Below are 25484 nucleotides of genomic sequence, written 5' to 3'. Positions count from 1 at the left end.
TCCCTGAAAATTATTAACATAGAGAATCAAAATGCCCACTTTTAATGTCTCTCTGCTGTCCCTTGGAAACTCGAGCAATAATGAGCAGCCCCTGTGACCCGGAATCCTAACCCCCAGAAGCTACTGAAACCCAGTTATGCTGGTACTTGGTTTACTGTCACAACGCTGCAACAGCGTGTCAGTTGAATCCCGGGGTTTTCCCTACCATCCTAAGCACTAAGACTTCGTGGTTCTGTTGGTTTTCAGCTGACAAAACTGATTTGTACTATAGCTTTCTGGGTTAGGAAGTAGTTTGCTCTAGTGTAATACGAAGCTGAATTACTGATCTGTGGGGTTTGGTTTTTTTGTTGTTGGGTTTTTTCCTAGAATATTTGTGCAAGTTACTGGATCAGTAACCGGAGGTCACTATAACCCAGTAAGTACTCTTCTTGATTTTGCTCTAAAAGAAATAATTTAAACCGTTAAAACCTCATTAGTGCATGTATCTTGCTTATGCAGGCAGGGTTAGGAATTAACCCCTGGGAAGTAGCCTTGGATTCCTTTCCAATAGTTGGATATTAAATGTGAGGAAGCCTGGAGTAATAATGTTAGCTCTGTTCTTCTGCTTACTAGCTCAGTTCTTACATGTTGCCTCTTCCTTCTTCTTTGATATCTCATTGTCTCAGGATTTCTTTCTCCCCCCTTCCCCAATTTACCTTTTTTTTTTTTTCCTTGGCTTTCATCAGATAACCACTGTCATCTGTGTTTCATTCGCTTCTTTCTGTCCTTGTTTGACTGCTCTTGCCTTTTCTTTGTTTAACTCACCATGCCAACTCCATCCCTGCCCCTCCAAAGAGCTGGATTCGGGAAGGACTGGAGGAAGTGATTCTGTGAGCTCTTCCAATAGATGCTCCTGCTGGCTGGGATTTGAACTCCTAAAGAAGGGAATGCCTTTTCTTGGGGTTTAGGGAGAGAGCTACTAGATGCAAGAACAGAGGAGTGGAAGAGAGCTCTCTCCCTTCCGTGGAGAGGCTGGAGAGGTCTACGTTTAATACAGAGGTGAGGTGAAATCAAGCTGACAGTCTCTCCTGTGCACCAAGCAGGCTCATGGTAGTGCTGATGATATATAGGAAATGGGATTTTGCTTTCACTGTCAGCCATGCTTGCTTGCGTGGAGCTTAACCAAAATTCTTTTGAACAGTCCTCCCTTTGGCAGTGGTCCTTGGATGTGATCTGTGGCAGGGTGGCTCTGGATTCTGGTGGCATTTTAATGTTTAAGATTTTGTGGTCCTTCTTAAGAGAGCACTCAGCCTCAGCTTTTAAAATCTGTATATTAAGTGAGGTTGGTTGAGGTCAGCAGTGGCTTAGAATATCTATCATCAAAGAAGACTCTGCTTTGGGAGTGAGGTCACTGAATCGGAAGGCAGCACTTTTTACAGAGATTCAGTGTGACAATCTGATGCAGGAGCCACAGTACTTTAAAGGACAGGTTGAGCTGAGGCACTGTATTCACGGCCATCGAAAGGCAGTGTAACTTTGAGTTACTCACTTCAGTGTCCAAAGGGAATCTGTTCTGCCTGGTCAGACTCCCTCCCTCGGAGCTTCATACGTGTAGTAGTGACCATGTTGTATTGCAGCACAGTTAAATAATCGCCATGCTTCATCCCAGTGATGGGAAGGCTTTGTTGTCTAGGGAATTGTGTGTGTAGTGGCTGATAAACCAGTATGTTAATCCTGTTAATGCTTGTGTGAATCCACTCATTTTGACAGTGTTGCATTGTCACGTGGCAGCAGGATTGTATGGGTGACACAAGTCCATAGATTGGAGTGAACTTTGCCATATATTCAAATGGTAGTTGCTATAATTAGTTAAGGATCTGTTTTCCAAGAAATTGTAATATAATGGTGGTTCTCCTTAGGCTGCGGATACTGCGTTGCGTCATGTTTTCTGCAAAAATAGCTAGAGGCAAAAGCCCAAGCACAGTCTTAACTGAAGTCAAGAACAGGATCAGTTTTGCTAGCAGCTCGGCAGGGGAGTTTACAGCATCCTCAGTAATAGCAACAATAATAATTCTTTACATTTGCATTAGCATTTTTATCTGTAGTTTTTGAAGAGTCTTACGAAGATACTACATTATCCAGATTACAAATGGAAGAACAGAAGGTTTAAATCCTAGAGGTGAGAGTGACTAAACTAGAGAGACCTTGAAGGGAAAAGGTATTATCCAAAATAATTCTCTTTGCGTTTTCCCCCACCCCATAAAACATGCTCTTAGTCTAACTTTGCATTCTCTCCACACTTAGATCTGCATCACAGCTGGTCTAAGATGGTGTAATTTCTCCGAAGTTGGTGGTTTTGCCTCTACCACTTATCTCTTGCTGATGTTTTCCAGTTAACTTTCCTCAAGGTAATTTCCATTTCATTTGCGTGTTTATTTTGGCATCGTTTTTGTGCTTCGTCTCTGCTAGTACTGTTTGAACAGCTTGGAAGGATGGATTTTGTTTAGATTCAAGAATCTCTCCAAGGTTTGTTTTACAGGGAGGGAACCTGTAGGCACGCTGCCTTTGAATCCATCTTTGCAACCATCTCTCAGGGGAGACGTGCCCCTGTCTCCTCTTCCTTCCCTCTGCAGGCTCCAGCAGAAAGGATCCCATTTGTGTTTTCCCCTCTTACGTCTGTGTGTTTTGTTCCTAATGCAGATGCAGATGTTAGTACTGACAGGCTTTGCAAAGACATCTTCGGATTTCACATGGCTTTGAATGCTAATGAAAGGTTTGTTGTTTCGTTTCTGAGTCTTATGAGTAAACAGTCCCACTGTAGATGCATTCAGAGAGGAAGTTGCTAATTATGTCTTCTGCCTCCCCTCTCCCCTTTAGTACCCGTTTCTCCCTCCTGGTTAGGTGCTGTTGACATAGCAACCAGCCATTTATCTTGCTTGAGGGTATATTCATACACGTGTGTGTTTAGGTGGTGGAGATTGTATAAGAAGAAACTCTGTGAGACGTCAGGAGCTGGAAATCTATCCAAAAGCACCATCCTTAAGGTGTTTTGATGAAAACACTGCAGAGGTCTGTTGTAGGTGGCAACTTTGTTCCTTGCGTGTGGTACCAGGAGGAAGTCTCTTGGACTGCTTTTATCTGGGATTTCTTAGAATGGACTGAGAACATCTTGTAGCCTTTCACAGATTCTCTTAAGTGCTTACTTTGCCCTAAACATTCCTGCAGTGTCAAAGCATTGTAGGGGCACAGGAACAGGAAAGAGTATTTTCTCTCTGTAATGGAAATGCAATGGTGTCACAGAAGTTTCTCTTTTTGTACCAGGCCTCACTAGTTCTTGCAGTTTTAAGTAACTGCTTTAGCATCATACAAATTTCAGAATATTATAGTAACAATCTTGGCTATTCTTACTGCTTAATCTTTTCATCAAGCTATGACAACCAGTAATGAAGAATGAAATAGGAACCTGTCTCCGCAGTGTCTCCATGTAATCTTTGATCTGGAAAGAGGTCACACAACAGAACCTTAATTCTTTAATTTCCAGTTCCCAGGAAGATGGAGTTTGGGGAATTTAATTTGCCTCCTATTGTCTCTGTGCCACCTTATCTTCACACGTCTTGTAGGAAGTTGTTAGTCTGCCTGGATTTTCATACTGGCACATTGCCAGTCATATGAATAGCCTTTGTATCTTTGCAGGCAAGAGGCTTCAGAGAAAAGAAGGTAAATATTCCAAGACTGTTTGATGTATGGACAAGTTATGCAGCACTGTGGCAGTAGAAACATGTACTGAGCTACTTCCAGTAGCTCATTAAAGCTGTTCCAGTGAGACAAGGGGTCTTCTAATATCCTGCTGACCTTAGAAATATGCTTCAGCACTTCACACAGAGAGTTCCTAAATATACTCAGAACAATGACTTTAATAGTAATGCTTTTATGTAGCAGCTGTAGAAGGTAGTTCTCAAAGCATTCAGTACGGAAAGCAAATGCTGTTAATTCCATTCTGCAGACAGGGGAACTGAATTATGGAGGGGAAGTAAAGTGAATTACAAAAATGATGCAGCAGGCCACTGACACAAGCATGAATAAATCTTAGGTTGCAAGTCTGGTGTCCTGTGCCTACTGACACTGCCACACCACTGTGCTAAAGGTGAGTGTACAAAATCAGAAGGTTTTAAGGTATATTTTCTGCAGCTTGGATATGTATGTTCTTAACCAGTCACAAACAGCTCAGCCAGTTGCATTAGCCCTTTCTGATACCTTCAGTTTGGTACTGGGATGGATAAGTATCTCTCAGCATTGCTCCTGAAGCTGCAGCGTACCCAGCCTGTGTCCCAGATTCTGGGATGCAGGCACATGACTCCACAGAGATCAACAGACCATGTACATAAGCCTAAAAAAGCTCTGAATTTGGTCCATCCTCTTGAGTAGCTGAGCAGTGCTGCTGCTGGCTCTGTCAGCCAAAAGTATATGTGCAGGGGGTGAAGAATGGCAGTCTTCCAGATCTTCACTAAGTCTGGACAATGCACTATTAAACTGGGTGTATCAAATAGTAGGAAAAACACAGTCCTTTAAGGGCAGAGTGCAGACACATTATAAAGTGATCTATTTATATCAGAGAGCTACACCTGTAACAACACAGCGCTTCTGGAAGCTACCAGTCATAGCTGCTCTCCTATGAAAAGCATGCAACAGAGATGGGTTCTGCAATAATAATTCTCTCTAATCACATAATAAAAATTCTGTGTCATTTCTCTTTCCTTTTGTACTTTTTAAAGCATTGTGGTAGAATTTTGTTGTTTGAGGGATAATTCCAAATGAAAAAATATTTACTGTAGGTCTTTGCAAGGTCAGGCATTTACTGTAGGTCTTTGCAAGGTCAGGCATATAGTACTGGGGGCAACTACTGTGCAAGTTTCTCGGAACGCTGTCCTGTCAAATGGGTACTGCTCTCTGGACCTGCAAAACCCCTCCTGGTTATCTGGTCTGTGCCTTTCTGCTCTGTAGCAGTAACGAGTACTCACGCTGAAGTGTATATAATGCTTCTATGGGAAACATATAGATATCTGTATCTATCTGTATATGTCATTGAGCTGAGATTGGACTAGATGATCTTTAAAGGTCCCTTCCAGCCCAAACCATTCTATGATATGTACACACCTTCCAGGCCACAGGTCAGTGCCTTTGAGATGGGTTTGAATTGTTTCCTGTGGCAAATTTGCATCCAACAAAAGATGGAAAATAAAACATTTAGTTTTCAGATATTTCAGGGTTTCTGCTTTTGTCGTTGACTTGTATTGATGTAGGCAACGAGTAGTATGTTTGCAGTGCTAGTATGTGCATGCCAACCTCAACATACCTGCTGGGGCTAGTGGGGTAATGAGCATGGGGTTGTGTGGACTGTGCTACAGGCATACTTTCAATATTTTATGTCAGCGTAGCAACACTAGATCTAGACAGAACAGTGAGGTACTGCAGCCCACAAAATCTGTAAGTTATGGCTTGAATCCGTTTGCTTATTCATCATCATTCTTTTCTGTACTTCTGTGAAGTCTAGCTTGATATGTGATGACCTGTTCTGTTTTCTCCTTTAAGCAGTTATAGCCTTATACAAACATGTGTGTTATAACCAAATAGATGCTGATAGCTTTACAGAAGATGAAATACATTGTTCATGGCAAAGGAATACAGAAGTCATTAGTTCTCTCAGAAGATTACATACGACTGTTTAGGCAAGGACAGAAGAACAGAGTTAGCCTGTAAAGCTTTTGTCACTGGTAGATCCTTTCATGCAGTGGTATTTTTATAATGATGTTGGAATAAATCTCTCTGCCTGACCAGTCCTCAAAGAATATTGCTTGATTCTTATAGTTGATAGGAAGGACAGAAGTACATGATCATCGAACTACAAGCTCAGTCTGATGCCAATGCTTTAAATTAAAATGCATGATTTAGTTAGCATCATAAGGCCTCTCTCCATGCTTTTGTGCATGAGGTGGTGCCTGCTCAGCAAAAAGTGGCAGTTTCAGAAAAAGAAATCAGTTAGGTTGCCAGTGCTCAGGTGTTTACCCAGGGAGAAGTGTAGAGCCCTGGAAAAGCCAGAGGAAGAAGAGGCCTCACTTAGAACATTTCAGTCTCTGTCATGATGTGTGTACTGGCTGCGGAGATAGCTGGTGGTGTCCTGGAGAGAAACCTGTCTACAAGGTGTTTATGCAGCGGCTCTAGTCCTATGGAGTCTTGTAGGGAAGTTTATATGCTGAAGGTCCTTTGTGTTGTACATGGATGGTGAAATAACCACACCATCTCTGGGAAAAAGTGCAGAGTCAGGTGTCATGAGTACTCCCTAGATTTTGTAACAACAACAGACCTACCAAGTGCCTGCCTGGTTTGAACAGCTGAAGGCTTGATCTATGGATGGTGCATTTCATATCAAAGAAACACCTGTGGAGTAAGCTCAGTGTATTCTGCTCATGTATTAACTTTCTATTCGTTCTAAATTAATGGGTGTCATTAAAATGTGGTTTGGAAGCAGATTTTCCATAATTAATAGATGAAGCACTACAGGTTCACTGCTTCTTCCTGTGGAGGATTTCAAGTTCTACTTTCTTCCCTCATTTCCCCTTCAAATATTTCCTGAAAATTACACCTTTATTAAAAAAAGAACAACAAAGACTTGTAACAAAACAAAAACCAAACACCTTCTGACTCATTTCAGCAAAATAACTGAAGAGATGTGCCATGTTTCTGTATATGTTGGTGAGCACTTGCAGGAGAACTACTGTATGTTGTGTCATGGTAGGGGAGGAAGGAATTTATAAAATTCCCTTCAGGAAGGGGAATAGGTCAGCACTAGAAAGCTCTTCTGGTGAATATATGAGAGGATTGGGTAGGGTGGGAGAGAAGTAAGTGGCTTGGAATGAGAAATGCAAAACAGATTTAAAAACAAAATTAAGAAGGAATAAAAACAAGGCAAAGTCCATTGGGGGATTCTGTGCTGCATTTTCTGTATGTGCTGGAGTATTAAACATCTTCAGGACGCGCTAATGATGTTGATAACAAGCCTGATCTTTTGATGTTTCTGAAAACATCAAAGCGAAGGTCCTGGAAGGATCCAGTTCATCAAAATCCAAATCCCAGACAAAAATAACTTTTTTTGGGTTGGTTTAATAGATGGGGATATTTTATTACACTTAATTTTATGTTTCCAGGGACTTTGGGAAAAGGAAGAAGGAGATGGAAGAAAATAAGCAAGGGTTTTGAAGTAGGCATGGGTCTGTGTTTTGAATGGGTCTGTGATTCTATGAATGGAGCTGAAACATGATTCAGAATAACATTTTGGAGAACAGTTAAAATTCTTTAAACTACTTTTTGCCTATTCTGTGTGGGGAGAAGGCGGAAACTATCTTCTGTGGCTTTTTGTGTTAGGGAGAAGAGCTTTGTCAATTAGGAACATCAATAGATCCACGTGGCTATAAGGAATATTTTTGCAGTTGTCTCCTGCCACCCGCCACCCTTTTCCATTGCTGAGACCAAGGAAGAGCCTTTCACTTCAGTGTTCAGGCAGTTTTCAGCTCTGACTCCTATAGTCCTTCTGAAGGACTATTTCCAGAGCATGCTCAGGTGTCCAGCACTGATACTGTAACCTGCTCTTGTGTCAGGGCTGTACAGGAGTTACATAGATTACCAAAAAGGTACTGAAATGAGTAGAATGGATTTTGTAGTTGAGGTATATCTTAAGATTTCACTTAATTTTGGTAGCCAGTACTTCTAATAATATGAATCACAGACAAGATATCACTAGTACTTTTACTTCACACACTTTTAGAATATCAGGAAATTATATTAAACTCAAAATTAGAAGGTCTCTGCTTGAAGTGAAACCACTGGCATGTATAAACCAAACATAAGGAAAAGCTTTTCAGAGAACTTCAAGTAGAAGAGGGTCACTCTTGGGTGCATGAGAGACAGGAGCAGAGAAGTGGTTTTGACTGTTGTCAGAACATCAAGCTCAGGTCTTGTCTCTTTTGAAACTGATGGTTCTTGTGTAACATCTCTCAGCTTTGAGTCCGATGCATATCAGGTTGATCACAAGTACTTGCTGGGCTGTGGCTTGCTGTCAATAGGCATGAGGCAAGAATTAAGATCTTTATGTAACTAGAGTTTGCTGTGTAGCAAGCTGCTGAATAACCTCTTCAGATGTCATTGCAGCTATGCTCCCTACAAATGACTTCTGGTTTCTTGAATTTGAGAGTTGTAGTGCAAATCACGCATTGACTCGGGGAAACTAGAGTTGAAATACATTTAGATTAATTCATCTAGTCAAAGTCCTGCTCATGGAAGGCTGTATGCTGCAGTATATTTCTGGGGCTGCTGAAGTGACTCAAGGTGAAATGCTAACACTCTGTCCGATGCTGTGCCTGTTTAGAGGACTCCCTCTCAGGTTCAGTCTTTTCATGATGGCCTGCATTGCCCTGAGAACCCACGAGCTCTTGTTAAGGGTAATATGGTGGAGGAAGAAATGGTAATCATTATTGGCACTGCAGTGGGACTGACAATTCAGACAAATGCTTCTAGATGCTTGTGTGCTTGCAATTTGAAGCTGAGGGGCACGTTTTACTTTTAGCAGTATAATAATATATGGTGTTTTCTTTCATTGTTTAATTCCACAGGTTTTAGATGTACTTGTGGTGGACTGCCCTGCTCTAACAGCCCTTTCTGAAATGTGGTTTCTTCTGGTGCTTTGGAGTCCTTACATGGACTGGACATACAGGGTGCGAGTCACTGAGAGGAGATCAAGGACAGTGTCTGTTACAGTCCTTCATGAATCATGAGGGCAGTGGGTTCAGGGGCACACTCTTCAACAGTGCAGTATACATCTATACAACCCCTGTGTGGAGAGGATAAGACCCAATTTTGGCTTTTTGACCAGGATAGGAGAGAGCTGTGGTTCTGATTCATAGTCTGTCTCGAGTGATAGTCTGTGTACGTGAAGGTCACAGCAGTACAAAACCCCAGAATCTCGTTGTCATTTTTTAGGGTAGGAACTGGCACCAGGTGGAAGCCTAGGGATGCTGTGTACAGGATAAGAAGTTACACACTAGAAATTTTTCATTTGCTGAAATTTTACCATTGAGTCTCCTTTCTGCCCTTTTTATTGCAAACTTTTACCCTTTTATATTTGTGGTTGGTGGCAGTAAGCACTACTACATGGAGATGTAAATAATCACATTCCAAAACTCTCCTGTCTCTTTTTTTTTTTTTTTTCCAAAGCATGAAAAACAGAGGCTAGTCGTCTTTATCATAATGAGTAACTTTCTTCCCCGCCCCCCCCCCCCCCACTTTGCTGCTGCATTGTTTCAGGTTTGCTCTTGACTTTGCTATGGTGCCACATCTTCTCCATTCTATTCTGATGCTATTAAACTGTAACGTGTATAACAACAAAATTTCTTCAGTCCCATCCTTTAGCCCCTTTTCTCCTCCCCCTGCCCAGTCTGTCCAACATGCATCAATTCACTTAAGTTTTTCGTACACCTCTGTTGTGGTTTAAACCTCGCTGGCAGCCAAACACCACTTAGCCACTCCCTCATCCTCCCCCCCGCAGGGGATGGGGGAGAGAATTGGAGGGATAAAGGTAAGGAGACTTGTAGGTTGAGATAAAAACAATTTAAAATTGTAATGATAATAATGATAGTAATAATGGAATATACAAATGAGTGATGCACAATGCGATTGCTCACCACCCACCGACTGGCAATTCCAGAGAAGAGCAGATCCTGAAACTGCAATCCTGGAAGCGAGAGAGCTTCCCAGTCAACCCTCCTCTATCTACTGAGCGTGATGTTATATGATATGGAATAGTCCCTTGGCCAGTTTGAGTCTGGTGCTCTGGCTGTGCTCCCTCCCAGCTTCTTGTGCACCTGCACACTAGCAGGACACGGGAAGTTGAAAAGTCTTTGATTTCTTAGCAACAGCTAAAAAATCAGTGGATTATCAACATTCTTCTCATACCAATTCCCATACTAAATCCAGAACACCGCACTATTCTAGCTACTAAGAAGAAAAATCAGCTCTGTCCCAGCCGAAACAAGGACAGCCTCTCTGACTTTGTTTTACCCAGATCAACCACAGACCTCTAATATTGTTTCTTCTTCCACAAGTAGTCCGTGCTTCATACATTTGCTTCTAAAGCTCTTTGCAGCTGCACTGTGATTCTCGCTCTTCTAGTTTTTCCATTCTCCTGCTCTGCTAGTCCTCAATCCTTACATTTCTTCCTCCTACCTTTGAGTCTTGCACACAGTAAGGCTGTAGTGCAGGCAGGCTTAACCAAGCTGGCTTTAATCCATCTAGTTTGACTGTTGGAAGCAGTGAATTCACACTGAGCACAACTTTTTTGCTGTAGTTGCGTTCTCCTGATAGCTGTGTGGACTGGGTAATCTGAGTCTGGTCATGATCCCCAGTATGCTTTAGCCTGCTGCTTCCCACAGAATAAGGAACTTCACATATTTTGTTCATCAGATACTGCCTGAAACTCTGGACTGTGCTAAACCTCCTGTTGTGGTTCTCCAGCCTGAGGCTGATAATTTCATGTTGGGTCCTAAATTTTCTTTACTGTAAAAGAGCTTGTAGACTTTGTTTCCCTGTGAATGTGTTTGTATATACTGAGGGGAGAACAGTGATGATAAAAAGTTCTCATGATGGGACTGGAATCACTGTTGGCTGACGACTGTCCAGTATCTTGCACTTGCTTTTCTTTTTGAGAAAAGTAAGAGGAATATGTTAGCAGGCTTGTTGCCTGGGGTTGTATGGGTGAGCTGACTGCTTCATTGTTGGAATCTCTCTCTGCTCATGTGCACTGATATTTTTTTGGTATTTTGATTAAATGCCATCCCATCAGCAGTGTTAAAAGAGGCTGAACAGCCACTCAGTGCAGAAGATCCATGGTCATGGTTGGATACATAGATGATTGTGAACATGACATTCAGAGATGAGTTTCAGAAAGAAGATAAAGAGGGTTTTAAAAACAAACAAGAGATGCTATCCAGCAGTCCCAGACACATACCTAGACGAGACACTTAAAATCACTGAGCTGTTAATGGTAAGTTTGCCTCACTTCATCAAATGCATCAAGCCCAGTGCTTCTGAGAGATTAAAGATCAAAACTCACATTGGTCACCCTCTCTTGGATTTCTTTTGCCTTTCTGGGTGTTTTGTTGCTTTGCTTGCTTCGGCTGGGAGCGGGGGGGGAGGAGGAGTGATGTTTCTGCTGAAGCCAGTTGTAATTTAGTGATTGACAAACTCTCCCAAGTGAGAATAGTTTAGCTGAGTTAACAGATTAACTAGTTAAGAAGTCGGTAGACAGTGGTTTGCATTCCAGAAGTCTTAGCACAATGAAAGATATTCTGATGGGCATAACCAGTGACTCAAACAGCTATTCTACGCCTGTCAAAACAGTGTTGTTTTTTCCACAGCAATTTTACAGCATCTGATAAGGGCTTGTAGTTTGTTTTAACACACCATCTGAAACTCAAGGTTCTACTGCACCCTCATTAACTAGTATATAGTACAGTAAATAGCTTTAAAATGAAGAAGCCGTAAAGGTGCCATCAAAGCAGGAGAGGCAATCGGAAACAGACAGACCTTGCTCGCCTCCCCTCTTGTAATAATTTTTCTTGAGAGATTATTTCAGGTAACTTTTCCCTCTTATGTCTATCTTAGGTGTCCATGACACCTGCCTATTTTTGCAAAATTCAGCATTATAGTTCTTGTGATTGCTCTGCACTTACAGGGTACTGATGGAACTCTTTTCTTGGCAAGTTCACGTTACAGGAGAGAAACCAATGTTTGTCTGCTGCTTCTAGCTGTTATTCGCATTCCATCACTTAAAAACAAGAAGGCATTTAATGTAGTGGAAAGATCCCAGGCTCAAGTGAAAGGCATTTTGTTTCCCATATAATTTTTAGGTACAACTTTTTGATACAGTTCTTCACATGTAAGTTTGTTGAGTTTTTCGGATTTTTGAGCAAAGAAAGTACCCAAAGAGAATGCCCCTGAAGTAGATGACTCTCCACTAGCTCATGTAATCAGCCTACCACCAATTTTAGATTGAAATTTTTGCCTTTCATAAGGCTTCTTAAGGTGGTGAGGAGGTCCTGACATAGGGACCTTCTTTAAAATTCCCAGTGTTTCTCACTGAACAACATAATTAGGCAAATCCAGGTAGCTGAAGTCTGAGAAATAGCTTCTTTCTTTCATCTGCAAGCTTAACTCTGAGTATCTGCCTGCACTGCTAAAATCATAGCTGTTTTCTCCCCTCCCTGCCCCACCGCTTATTAATCATAGAAACCTTTTTCTCACTGGTGTCTCTAAACACCTGTCACCCCCAATTTGGTCCATGTGTGCTAAAATAGTCATCTTTGATTGTAACTCTGATCATGTCACAGTCCCTTTGATTCTCCCAGTTACTCTGCTGTTTTACCATATCCCATTCAAGCTTCTGGTTCCCACCTTCAAGAGCCCATTAGATTTCCTCCTTCTCTCTTTTCTTTTTTCTTTTTATTTTCTCCCCCATCACTGTGTTTATCTGTGTCTTCACTGCCTATGGCACTGTGTCCTTTATGCACAGTTGCCCACCTGACATCATCTCCTCTCCTTTAAGACATCCTTAAGACTGCCTCTGTTTAGTGTCTGGAAGCAATCAGCTTGCTAATGATGGCTAGGTTTAGCAGCAGACTAGGGATTGCTAATGGTATTTATTTATTCATGCTCCTTGTAGAAGATAAAACATCCAGTTGATTGTGATTAGCTCATCTAGATAACCTTATCCTTAATTTCATCTTCCCTCCCAGTCTCAATCCAAGTCTTTTATTTTAATTTTTGTGAGTCAGTTTTAAACTTTTAAAGTCAGCGGCCTGTTCTTTCCAGCCTTTATACTGCAGCCTGCGTAGTGAGGTCCTCTTCATGACATAAATGATAGCTATTGCTACCACTGTACAGTTTTGGCCTGGGATTTTCAAGAATGTTCAGGAATGTAGGTGTGCATGTGATCATCTGGAATCCTGAATAAACTGTAGTCGTAGTTGTTACATATAATGAGATTTTTCTTTGGAATTTTTCCAGTTTGTCAAGGGGATAGTTGGGGGGTGTGAAAACAGTGTCATTTGGGGTGCTTGGTGGAGAATGAAGTCAGTCCTTGCAGTGGCAGTGGTGCTGTAGGACAGCGCTAGCAGTGCACGCTGTGCTCCAAGAAATTACATGGTTCAGCACTTCTGAGGGATAACAGAAAAAAAGGCTTGATTCGCTGATGTGTACGCTCTGCTCGTTGTTCATCAGCCACGTTGGATTTGGTTGGTTTTAATTTTTCTATTCCATTTGAATCAGAATGAAAGCAGTGAAAGAGCAGTGCAATTCTAAACGTCTTAAACTTCAGTGCTTGTGAAAGAGGACCTGAAAGTGCAAACTGAGGTCAGTGATGTTGTATTTGGGCACTGCTCAGAAGTCCCAACCCATACCATTTTACTGCTTTCCAGCATAGACCATGCAGAGATCAGCTGTTAGAGGTTTCATAGGAAGTCTGAGAGGGACCTCAAGAGATACCTGTTGCTTTCTTTATCCACACCACGTCTTTGCCTAGATTGTTCTGAAAGACCTCCCAAACATGGAGATTCTGGGACTTTTCCAGTACTTAACTGATCTCGCCGTTAGAAGTGTTTTCCTGGACTGAAACTTTCCTGCTGCAATTTACAGCCTTTTAAACATCTTTTATGATTCTTTTATACTCCTTTGAATTCACTCAAGTTGACCCACAACCTTCTTGAAGTATGAAACGTGATGCTCCTGAGTCCTTGGCAGTATAAAATACATAGGTAAGACTGTCGCTTAAAGAGCGTGGCTTAGGGATGGTGCTTCCCTTCGTGCTGTCTGCAGTGATTTAGCGATTGGTGACTCTGCTGTGCTGTACATAGCTGAGTCCTGGGCCGCTGTCTATGTTTGTGGAATGTAATCAGAGCTTTTCTGAATGAGAGTGAAAATCGTCCCCTGTTGTGAAGTAGTTTTATAATATGACTGAAGTCATTCTGGACCCTCTAAAGGTTATATGCGATGGAACAGATGTGAGCTCATTTTCCATGTTGGCCTTGTGGAAATCCCATTGGAATTCAGCAAATGACTCCCAGCTGTGAGTCATAGATGCTGTATGAGCAAAACTGGCGTCATAAACAAGAGCTCCAGCCCAGCCCCTGGCTGCAATAGTTTCTGAAGGATAAAGTAACTAGGTGTTTTATTCTTCCCTCTGTCTATCTGTTTTAAACTTACCTCACTGGTAATTAGGCTCAGGTCGTCTACTGCTCTGTAGTCTCATTGTGAAAAGTGTGTTGAGAACTAAAGGATGCTTTGAATTACTCACCTGCTGATGGATTGTTTCGTTTACAGATATGTGTGCATGAGCTGGCAGAAGCAAAAAACCTTTTTCCCAGTATGCATTTGATTACATACCCTCTCTTTATCCTCCAGTTGTCTGTAGTGCTTTGGAGTAGCACCAGTGGCAGAGCAGAACAGATTGCCAGAGACCCATAGCTATGGAGTTTAGCAACTCAAGCCAGGGGAGAAAATACAGCGACAACCAGCCAAAGATGTAGCCTTAAGGCATGAAAAACAACTTCTTGAAACATTCATTTTTTTTTTTTTTTTTAAATTTAAAAGCACCAAGTGAGACTGCATTTTATCTTTGTCAAGACATCAAAAAATGCCTTATGCTGAATTTTTCTGCAGGAGGCTAATGGACTAGTTCTTTCCTTGAGTGTAGCTTCTGGAGTGAAGCAGAACAAGCTCTTCATTTTTCACGAACGCTGGAAGATCTAAACTGTAGGTACAGAAATTGCTTGAACACGTCTCTTAATACTTTGATTTGTTTATAAAGCCCTGCATGTCCAGGGTAGGATAGAAAGGAAAATCATTGTTTTAGACTTGCACATGTACTGTTTTTCAGTCTTTGACTGTTAATAATATTTAATTTTGCACTTATTTCATTTGACCCTCCCTGGTTTTGCTGTGCTTGAATTATATATTAAAAATGAAAATATCTCTCCTAGTTTCTAAAGACTTTCAAGAAATTTGCTGCTTTTCTGTGTACTTATTTATACCAAAAATCGAAACATCTAAATGCTTGTGTTTTCTTACCAAGGTCCTTCTGTGATTTATTCTCTCATTTATGAAATAAATTAACACAAAACTAAACACCTTTATTTTTTTAAAGGAGGATGATCTGTGCTATGTATCAAATGTATCTTTGTGGTGGCAGGGCTTAAGATATGGCATCTTCTTGGCAAACTTAGATGTTGCCTTTATTCTTTCTTTAGTTTGGTGTTATTTCTGCATTTATTGCACAATGATCATGGACAACTGACTTGTCACAGAAATACCTCAAAAGCTGAATTCTCAAGAGAAAATCCTGAGGTGAGGTCACTACATTCCCAAAGACCCTGTCACAGGCAAGCTGTTATTTGTTGTACGTGAGTGCAGATATCCATGAACTTGTGCAGTACATGAAGACAGGTATCCTCTCCTGAAGTGCTCACAGTTGAACTCTGGCAAATAACGCAACAAAGAGAAGAGTAGTATTAGGCCTAGGTGGAAATATGACTGTGGAGAAGATATGCTTAGAAAGTTTTCAGTATGAAAGACCAGGCCTTCAGATTGACAAGAATCAAGGTTTCAACAGAAGTAAAAATAACGAGAAAATACCTTTGTCTCCAAGAAAAGCCAAATAAGAGAGATGTACATGTCCTGGAACAAAGTCCCTATGCCGTTTAAATATGGTTGGTCTCATCCCACTGTACTGACCTTTCTGCAATGTCATTTGCACATGTGTGCTCCCAAGAGGGCACCGAGCTTACAAACTGGAGTTAGTATTGCAGGATCAGGCCCTTTGTCCTGGGAGAAAGATGGAGTGCAGGGAGGGGAGCTGATAGAGCAGGGCAGGTGTTGACAATTAATTCACAAATTAGAAGGGGAAATTCATAAGGTCATCGTGTCCCCCACTGTGTTGTTCATATGCTTATAGAAAATCTTCCCCATTTCCCCCCGCTGATGCGAGGCGAAGGGAGGTGTAGAGCTGACAGGATGAATGATGAAGGCTTCCCCCAACCCGTTGCCTTACTGTGATGGAGTGACATATTTAACCTCCCCTGATGCTACTGCTGCAGGTGAAATGAATTATGCGACCCTCTGAATCCCTTATCGGTGCTAGGCTGTCTCAGGGGCTGGATGCAGCTGCTATAATTTTGGAGTTCTTTCCCTGCTTTAATGCCAAGTACAAATCATGCACATTTCTCTGCTTGAAGACCCCAGGCTGCTTTGAATATGGAACTGGTCTCCCTAGGGGATGCGAAGGGGGAGGGGAGAACGGTGATAGAAGATAGGAAACCTGCGCAGATTGCTAATCAGGCTCTGCCCTGTGTCTTCCCGGGCTGCAGATGGCTTCTTGCTGTGTTGCGAGCCTCGCAAAGCCAAACACCTTCATTGTCAGACTCGCAGAAAGTGCTTTAAGTGTCTGCTGCGGAGGGTGGGTGGAGAATGGATAGCCCCATTTTTTAGATTGCTGGAGGAGCCTAATTAAGCTGGTGATTTTCTTGTTTGGGAAGTGGTCACTGGTAACCTTGAAGATAATGAAATATGTTGGTCTGAACCACTTTTCATCTATGCAGAGCAATGAATTTTGCTTGTCAAATGGCCATTGCCTGTTTTACTCTGGAGTGTCGGAACTGCAAGTCTCTCTTGGCTTGATTTCCCCTTTCTGTATCGGCATTGTTTGCTCATGTCTCTTATTTCCTTTCGCAAAGAGCTGGGAGCTCTCCTCTTTCCTGCATGTATGGCCAGATGGAAAGAGTCGTCTCTTAAAAAACACCAAAGCCCCAACAGCAACACAAAAAGAACTTCACCACACTGAATAAACAAGGACTGTAGCACTGCAGGATAGGGTAACGTTTATTCCCTGAAGCACTGAGAACAAATACCTCGAAATACAAGTTCCCTGATGTTGGATGATTAAAGAACCCGTGGGTGAGGGTGTAGAGAAGGTGCTAACAGTACACCCAGCATTTAATTATTAATACAACCTATAAATTGCAATGGTCCATTTATAGTCATTATACTCCTTTGGCTTCTCTTCCTGTTGAGATCAAGCACTTGAGATGCCAGGGAGCTTTCCTGTACAGTGCCATGGGCTGTGGGCTCGATTTCCTCTGCTACACATACTCTGTGGGCTGGAACTCCTTGGAAATTCTAGAATAAAAACAAACAAACAAAAAATGGGAGTAAGATGGAGAGCGGGGAAGTGCTCACAAATACTCCTGTGCACAAGCAACAATTTGTGTGTGTGTAGGACCTTTTGTCAGAATTTTCTATTATTGCTGAGGAGTTTGAGATTTGCTAGCTGTGGACTACTGCGAAAAGTGAATTGGTCACTAGGCTGTCATTTCAGTTTGTTTTGTGAGCGACCTGCGTGTGGCATGTGTAGCTTTTTTCCTTGGTTAGTTATGAGAATTGCGTGAGATACTGTGTGAGGTACTGGCTGCCTAATCATTTTCACTGTCTTCTCTTCTGATAATATGCAGTGCAAAATCTGTATTCTGAATAAATTCAAGCAACATTTTTTGTATGAAGCATTCACTATTTTATTTTGTTATTAAAAACAGTTCAAGGAGAGAGAAAAATATCACTACTTTAGCTGATTTATTTTGAAGAACCTGTGTAGGTCTAGATCTTTATAATTTTGTTTGAGGCTATTTGTATACAGGTTAATAAGGTTGCCAGTTGCCACGCTGCCTGAACACTTCTGCAAGCCCTAACATAGGCAGATTTTTACTGATTTCAATAGGGGTAAATTGGTTTCATTGGAGAATCAGTCAGCAATAAACAATTAATAACCACTGAAATTTAAAAAAAAGGAAGTGACATAGGAATTTGTTTCCTGAACTTTTCTTAATGAGCACAGCTTCTTTTCTCTGAAATGCAGAATTGTTCTCTGCTTAACATCAGAAAATGCTATCAGAGATCATGCAACTCTTCTGAACTGCGTTACTTTGTTTATTTTCATGATTCAGGAGGTTCTTTTGGTTTTGTTAGTCGTTCTGTGAACTGTTGCACCCAGTTTCATGTCCCCTGGATTTCCACTAAATAAATTTTTTAAAATTGTTTTAGCTTATTTTAGATTTTTTGGTTTCAGTTTGTGATGGAAGTTTATTTTAGCATCATATTTTGGTTATGTGTATACGCTGATCATTGTTATTTCACTCAGCTGCACAGCAGAAGAGCTGTAAGTGTCATGAAATGTTTACTTGCTTTTCATGGAAAATAGAAGGGGCAAAATACTACATCCTCCTGCAAGGAGAACTGTAGATTGTCTTCCCTTGCTTTTCTGGTGTTTCATCTTATTTCATAACATTCTTTATGGGCTGCATGTTCTGTCTTGATGCTAAAGGATAGTTGGGGAGAAGACACAAAGGTGTCAGTTCTGATTTCTTTTCCAAGAGAAAGCAGGGCCTATTTTTGTGTTAAATGGGAATAAAGTACTTCATAGGATCGCTGCCAAACATATTTGTTCTCTGTGTTTTAGCTTTCATGCCTTTCATCACAAGAGGCATTGTACAAGTGTAGAGAATTCAATGGGTAAGAATAAATAGGTGCCAGTTTCAGTTTTGCAAGTCCATCTCTCTTTCCTGTGAACTGTATAGGGAGGGCATTTTTCTCCTGTCAGGTTTAGGGAATTTGCTAGATGAGACTAGTCAGCATTTCCTTATCTTTCTAGATGACCATTGAAGTTATTAGATTAAGACTTTAAGACATATTTACTCATCCAGTCTGGCTCCTTTGTGTTGGCCGAGTGAAACATGTGGGTCTGAATATATCACTTCTGCTTCTCTTCTGTGTTTGCTCCTAGCCTTCATTAATCTTAGGGGTTTGAGACTACTGTTAAGAGCACCCCTTATTCCAAGACTGGCTGGAGCATGAGCCAGCAAAAGTGAGAGGGTCAGCAGCAATTTTGAAGGCGTCAATACACAAACTTCTCAGGGAGGTGCTGTCAGTATCAAGCACTGGAGCCTGAATTTTAGTTTCCACATATACCAGCACTTGCAAACTGCTGGTCTGTCTCGTAAGTGCTGCATACATTGCCTTGGGTGCAAAGCAGGCTGGCAAACCTGGGCTCAGGCTTTGTTTGGAAGCTGGTGCTGTTTAGCAGAAGAGAGCAGAAGATGATGAATGACTTAACACAAAGTGTTTAGGGTCAGTGGCTCCTCGTCAGTCACCAGCTGTCTGTCTCTGTACTAATAACGGCAGAGCTGGTACCTGGCAGGCGGCCCTGCTCAGCTCTGACTCCCATGCTCCGTGCGCTGGCAGCGGGTGCTCTGGGTGAAGGTGTGCAGTCGCTGCGGTGGCAGAGCTGGGCAGCAGTTACCTCCTCCCTGGTGCTGAAGCCTTCTCACCGCTGCTGTGGTCTGGTGTGTTTTGTGATGCCAGTGCTGCTAACGAGGGACATCCTTCGCTGCTGGGTGTGCCAGCAGCAGGGCTGGGAGACATCAGAGCTGAGTCTGTGATGAACACGTTCGTATCTCTTTGCTGTGCCCTTCCTCCATGACTTTTCTAAAGTTCCATCACACACCAGGAACTCTTCATTCGCTGTATTTCCTAATGTGCTGCAGATCCTGAATAGTACATGTTGGAAGACCACTGCAAAGGTTCAGCCCTCAGGTAATTGCACGAGCAGTGGTGAATCAGGATGTAGTACAGCAGCACCCTTTTCCCATCTACAAGTAGCAGGTGGGGTGAGTGCTTGGTTTTATTTATTCATAATTACATTTCCTGTAGATCTCTTTCCTCCTGACTTCTAATGCTGCATTTGAAGTTGCACTGGGATCCAGGCCCTATACAGCTTTTTATATTATTTTCATTACCAGGTTTTAATTATCTTCCTGGTTTTTCTTCTCTCACACTGTTAGAAGAAAGAGAATGTTTGAGTAGGGTGTATTGTACTTTCATTTCACTGTGCAGAGTGGAGGACGTGTTTTGGCATTATGTATTATAAATGATGGACCAGAAGCAACTTTCAGCATTCTGGGGCACAGGTCAAATAACATCCAAATCCCTTTGAATATGTATGGATAGCCTCTAGCTTCCTATGAAAAACTCCTCCTGTGTAGCGTCTGACACTGTTTCATTAAGCGTTGATTCCCTGTCTGTGCTACTGCACTGAAGCATTGTGGCTTTTTCTGGCAGCCAGATGGATTTGTCACTTTTCAACAGACACCAGTTTCAGGATTTATCCCTGTACGAAGTGTGTGGAAACTCTCCTGTTGGTGTCTCTGGACACTGTAGGATCAGACCCTTACTGACACATTCTTCATATAACTGTTGACTTATGTGGTTTTGAACAGACCAAAGGAACTTTGTACGTGTTCAGTAATGTTTTAAGTTTTAAGCGATGTAAAACCAGATGTACGCTTCTGAGAGAAGTTTACTGCATTTCCAGTATTGCGGGCTGGGGCTGGAGAACTGCTAAAGCATTATGACTTTGGTTTTGCTGTAGCACCTATTCCTATGTCAGGTTTGATTCAAGTCAGAAAACAACTGCGGGGTGCCGTAGCATCTCAGTACTTTATATAGTTAAAGAACAAGGTAATAGGATATACCAGGTTAATAAGGTAAATGGGGGATAGAAACATTAAAGAGAGAAACTTCTGTTTAAGAGTAGCTAATGCCATTGTTTCCCCTAGAACTGCTCTCTATGCAAGAACGACGCAGCAGGATTTCTTGATATATGAAAACCTTCTACTGGGGTCAGGAAAGAGTTGTGATCATTTGTATCAGCTGGTCATAGCCTAACTGATGGAATGAACTATGGCCACAACTACTTTTATTCACGCCTCTGTTGCCCCTTGAGTCTCATATCATGATTAAATCTGCCAAACACTGCCTTTGCAATATTAGTCAAGATGTCAGCTGCTGCAGCCCCTACCAGGCAACGTGTCTAGATTTTGTGCCCATTCGTATATCTTAACAAGTTTATTTTTATTAAAGTGTAAGGGAAACAAGATGACTTTCTGTCCATGTGGTGTTGGGGTTGGAGACAGGGGTTGTGCTGCACTGGTGTTTAGAAGCCTCAGGGCTTCTTACAAAAAAACCCGAAGAAAAAGCTAACTTTAAAACAAAATGTTCATTTGAAAGATAATAAGTATAAAAGAGCTGCATCAGGAACCTCACCAACTATAAAGAGCAGGAGGTGTTGTGTTTTCTGCATTAATTTTATACTCTCCCATTCCACTCAGTTGAATGAGCACAGTTTGGTTTCATTTTCTTTTAATGGAAAACAAAGAAGTAATGGTCTGTACCTTTCCAGGAACAGACTTCCTTGGGTTTAATGCAATAGAGAATTACAGGTTTATAAAGCAACGCTGGTAAGTCTGGGAAAAGAAAGAAAAGAAAACCTTAGAGGAGATGATTTCTGTGACTATGAGAACAACTTGCTGATTGTGGACAACAACTGTTTTTACTTCATAAGTTCAGCTTGGTGTCACTGCTGCAGTAAAGGTCCCTCAATACCGATATGCCTTGGAGTGGGGTATAAAGGTAGGAGTTTGTAATGTTCAGACCTAAGTTCTTTGTGATACCTTTGTATCTTCATTTAAGATGGTAGGTTCACTCATATTAGCGATTGCCATGAGATTAATTACATTCCTTAAAATTTGGCAAACAGCAGGATAAAACATTAGTTTCCACCAGTAATTTTCTGTTTGAGTTTTTCCTCTGTTTGAAGGATATAATGGTTATATTCTGCTGAAAACCATGTAAAATTTGCCATTCAGGACTTAATCTTGTTCAGTTATTAGAAATTGCTTGGCTAACATTTGTATTATCCAACTGAAAACAAAACTTAAAACCAACCAACTAACCAAACCCCATAATCCTACTGTTGATGAGCTATTTGGGCCCAGGAGATAAAATTGACTGCATGAAGTGGATATGCATATTCCAGGCAGGTTATTTGGATGCCTTATTATTCAAGGGTCAGCTGTTGATAGTAACGTTTAGTCTCACCCCGTGCTCTGTTTCTCCACATAGTAGGTTTAATTCATCTGTGGAGTAAATGCACTGAAATAGTGGAATAACAGCAGCATTCAGTCTCCCTCAGCCGGTCTAGTTCATTACAACCAAGGGATGAGTCCTGTCCTTCTTGTTCTTTTACAAGTACTTGTGATTTCAGCAGAACATCTTAGAGAAATAATGTGTTTTTCAGGTTGCCTGAATGGATAAATGAAGGGTGGGGGGAAGCTGCACAGGATCAAGTCCTGAGCTGATGTATCCTGCTTCTTGACGTCCCATGTTGCTTAAAACATTTCTGTTTTTAACCTTATTTCTTCCACCACAGAATGGTCCTCCTTTCCTATTTATTGCTATCTGTGTGCAGTACTCCTAATAGTCCTTAAGTTTAGCAATACTTTTAATAGTCCTCAGAGCATCATATTCAAACAAAGCTTAAAATAGTGACTTGAGTTTGAATCTTTTATCTCAGTCAATTATTGTGAATTAATGAGGTTCAAAAATAAGGTTCCAGTTTTTACCTTTCACTCCTTAATTTTGGAAGCTGGATTTTACAATAATTAGCCAACAGGAGTGATAGACTAGGAATTTTCTTTCTCTGTAGTTTTCAGTTCCCTTTCTTTTCCAGAGGAAAACACAAGAAAAAATGAGTATTATATAATCAAGCAAATACATCTAAAAAGAACAGCCCTTGCTATCTCAGCTCTTGTTGCCTATGGAAAAGAGATTGGGTGTCAAGCAAGTTAAATAAAATAATTGTGAAGTAGTAGTGGATCCTAGCTCCTGTGTGTTTCCTACAGGCCCGGTGACTTGGAATGGCATCAAACTATTACATTTGCAGATGAGTTTATAACCAGCAGCCTTTCTATGTAGGTTTTATATGTAGTTCTCTTCACACTGGTGTGAAGCGTGGGAGTAACTGGCAGTTCATCTCTGAGCCAGCACTGTGCCCTCGCCTGGTGCTGACCACTGTCCTCTGTCTGTGCATGGAGCTGACAGGATCAGAAATTCTCTTACCCTTTTTGGTTGGGTTTTCTTTGTGTCTGTCTCCAAATCTTTATGCTGATACTAATTATGGATGCTCTAGTATTTTCCTGGCAAAGATGTTTTTCTACCCAGTATAATTAATGTATGCCTTGTCCTTCACCTTAAAGAATGCAGACCCAGCCTGTTTTAAGCTCAAAGTAGCTGAACAGGTAGGTGGATAATATACAAAGAGGTCTCTATCAGTGACTTTCAGCAGAAATCTAGAAAATGCATGTCTTGGGAGAATGTCAGCCTCTGGAGAGAATTAAACCTGAATTCTGGTTATCACAGAAATTCATCTCGAGCTTTTACAGTATAGCCCTTGCAGAGCAAGGAGAGAGTTATGTTTTCAACTTTACTATTTTTACAGGACCCCATAGTCATTACACTATCATAGCTTAAAACAAGACATTGGAAGGCATCTTCTAGCAACTGAAGTTATTGCTCTGCTTTTTCAGACAACAATACCAGCTAATCTTTTTCCAAAAATTTATCAAGCTTGAGCTCAACAGCCATTTGCTTACTTGGTTGTTTGTCTGCACCAGTGCTATTGGAAAACTAGTCTAAAGTCTTATTTACCATCTTTCCTTACATGATTTTGAACATTATATGTACTATTCACTCTTATTTAGAATACTTACCTTCAAATTTTAATAAATTTGATAGGTTTGCTAAATCGTTTTGAGGGAAACTTGTGCCTTAAGTATCCTAAAAATAGAGAGATCAAGATGTCCTTAATAAAATATTTTAAAGTATCTTCTTGAGCATTTTTTTTTCAGCTGTTTTGCTTGAACTAAAATGTCTTGGTTGCTTCTTTTCATTACTAATGCTGTACATTTGTTTCAGATCCTTTTCCTCTGATGTGATGGCTAGGGGGGGCACTGAAATGTTACCTGTAGTGAAGGGACTCTTTATCCAAACTTTTAAAGCATCCTGTTTTAGTCATGGAAACCTACTGGGAAAAGACTTTGAAAAAATGAGTAGAGGAATGCACAAAAGAAGAAAAACATGGTTTTGTCTGAGAAAAGCAGGGAGGACACCATAAGTCTTCTCACCAAGAGCTGAAAAGAGAACTAACATTGGGATAAACCTGCTATGGATCTTTGCAAGACCACTGGGTACAGCTGTGTCACCGGACACCCATATGAAAAGAGCAGCAAGTATATGCCATCGGGAACCTCCCCTGAGATCTCAGAGTCCTCTGAACTGGTCGCAGGATAGCAAACATTCTTGAAATAGTCTTACGTGACTGTGAAATAATGAAAAACTTTTTGTTAAGCAGTTTAGGATGAAACAGTTTTAAGTTCCTTGGATTCAGGAGAAAAAAAATGTTTGCAAGTTAAATAGGGTTGTGCTGGTAGCTGCTGCTGTGGGTGTGAGTCCTTGCTTTGCCGTGGCATAGTCCCTAGGCTCTTGTGCAATTATCTGCTCTTCTCCTCCCACCATCTAAGAGCAGGTTGACCCACCATAGTCCATTTGACTTCTTTGTGCTCCCTGTGGTGTGCAAGCACAGTAGTGTTTCAATTGGAATTTTTTGTAATTATCAAGAGCGCTTATACAGCAACAGGCCTGTAGCGATGGGAGTTCCTGAGGATTCAGTTGCAAAGCAAGTCAGGATTCACGACTTCAGGGGGGCAGACAGGAGAGGTGTGTTTGCTAATATTGAATTTCAGGAGGGTTCTGACACTGCAGGCTCTCTTTGTTCATTTACAAAACTGTACATTGTCAAGAAGTAAATTTGGGGTCCCTTTTCAAGTGAGGAAAGGCTTTCTAAAGCTCTCTGAAAGTGACATCATTGAGTACGGAGTTCTGTGTTAGTAGCAATTACCACTTCTCTATTATGTTGTTTCTTATTTTCATTAAGTTCCTTTGCTACTTTCCAGCCTCAGTTGTTAGTCTTAATGTAAAAAAAATATAAAGAAAAAAAAAAATCCAAATTAAAAAAATCTGACCTATAGATATACCAAAAGCACTGGGAATGGAAAACTTTAAATATGAGGAAGCAGAAATTTGACAAATCTTGCAATTTGTGTCATACGGCTGTATGGTGAGCAAAGGCAGCTTTACAGTGGAGAAAGCAACAATTCTTTATTAGTGCATGTAGCGTGTCTAATAGTGCTAATGACAGTGTCTATATCCTGCTGGGTTTTACCATATTAATATTGGCATGCTAACAGTTCTGGGATCCAAAATGGTGAGTGTTGTTAATGTGCTACATCCAGCCTGTCAGTAAATAGTAAATCTCCATGGTTCCAGCTCTCACAAACATGTCATACGAGCATTTAATCCCATTCTTTTAAAATATAATCTGGAGGCTGCATTAAATACTCTCAGTATTGACATTTCCCTTTTGAAATTTATTATGTGGGGACAAAATTCTTTCATGTGGGGAAATA

At 41.2% G+C, this 25484-nt stretch overlaps 1 protein-coding gene across 13 annotated transcripts in view; it reads left to right on the top strand.

Moving 5' to 3' along the window:
* BRSK2 (BR serine/threonine kinase 2) overlaps positions 1-25484 on the top strand; it is a 319001-nt gene that overhangs the window by 93312 nt on the left and 200205 nt on the right. The window contains exon 2 of one of the 13 annotated variants that reach the window (XM_074884776.1): positions 2284-2387. The exons of the other annotated variants lie outside the window; for them this stretch is intronic. The gene's annotated coding sequence lies outside the window, so the exon portion shown is untranslated. The remainder of the gene's footprint in view (positions 1-2283; positions 2388-25484) is intronic. 13 annotated transcript variants of the gene reach the window in all.

The sequence above is a fragment of the Strix uralensis genome, chromosome 15 (assembly GCF_047716275.1).
Source record: "Strix uralensis isolate ZFMK-TIS-50842 chromosome 15, bStrUra1, whole genome shotgun sequence".
Lineage (NCBI taxonomy): Eukaryota > Metazoa > Chordata > Aves > Strigiformes > Strigidae > Strix > Strix uralensis.
This window is presented reverse-complemented; position numbering and strand designations above follow the sequence as displayed.